This window comes from Rana temporaria, chromosome 1, assembly GCF_905171775.1.
Source record: "Rana temporaria chromosome 1, aRanTem1.1, whole genome shotgun sequence".
NCBI classification, from domain to species: Eukaryota; Metazoa; Chordata; class Amphibia; order Anura; family Ranidae; genus Rana; species Rana temporaria.
Window position 1 is genome coordinate 576092583 of NC_053489.1, and position 1237 is coordinate 576093819.

Here is a 1237-nt window from a genome sequence, read left to right on the forward strand (position 1 = left end):
AGGTCATGTGGCACTTTGGGGAAAACCAACCATGGACACCATTTCTTTTGGTTTCCATAAATCTGAATGTGTGCATTCTGACCCTCGTATTGATGTCAACATTTACCCGTGGAAAAGATTACTTGCTTTATGGAACTCATTGATGTAACAGAATAATGAAAGAAGAAAAAAAAAAAAAAAAAAAGCCACGAATATGTGATTTTCGATCTGGGGAGGTACTTTCCTCAATTGCTGTAATCCATCACATCTGCAGCATGGTCGACATTACAGCTCACCACAGACCTGTTGGACCACTAAATTAATACTTACAATGTAGGGTGACAGCGTGCCAGAACTGGAAGCACGCTAGCAGTTTCCCAGTCAGAAGTATAAAATCGATATTCTGACATTTAACCCCCCTCCCAAGAGATCTATACATCAGATCGTCTTGGAACTTTTTTTTAGAAGTCCAACCATAGCCAAAAAACATTTTTTCTAAATAAATTTAGATAATGGGGGGGGGGGGGGGGGGGGCTTAGAATCTGTCAGGTTTTTAATGCCGTGTCCCTGCTGGAGAGTTTCTACCTACATTTTTGTGCCGATGACCACATGGCGGGGAAGGGGAGTCATTCCAATTGGGGGGTGTCAGGTCACGGTGCAGGGGTCAGTGATGCACCACAGGGTAGTGAACCCTATAGCTGACTGCTGCAATCAGAGAGGAAGCGTGAACCCAAGATCGCCCAGGGCGCAGAGTCTAAGACCCAGCTTTCTGTTCACCAGAGCCTCTAGTGGTGAGGATGGCCTTTGCCGCAGCTGGATCCAGGTCGCAACCCCTGGGATCCCCTAGGTCACGCTCCGCAGAGAGTGAGAGGAAGCAGCAAGCAGGAAAACGGTAGTGATGGGTAAGCCGAGGTCAGGGCAACAGGCAGACTAGGGTAACCGAGGGACAGGCAAAAAGGTCAAGGGCACAGGCAAACAGGAGAAGTCAGGGACGAGCCAAAAATGGTACACAGGAAGGTAATCGTAGCACACTGCAGACAGGAACTTGAGCAAACAACACTGTTGAACAGCACTGCAGGCCTGTAGTGCAACAGTTAATATAGACTTCCTGGGATGGCCGGGGTGGGGCCATACAGGAAGGAGAGGAAATAAGAAGGTAACCAGAACAGAGTCAGGCCTCTAATGGACAGATGGAAACAGGTAAGCTGCCAGACTATTGCATATCCATGACAGGGGGGGGGGGTACAAAAACTGCAAA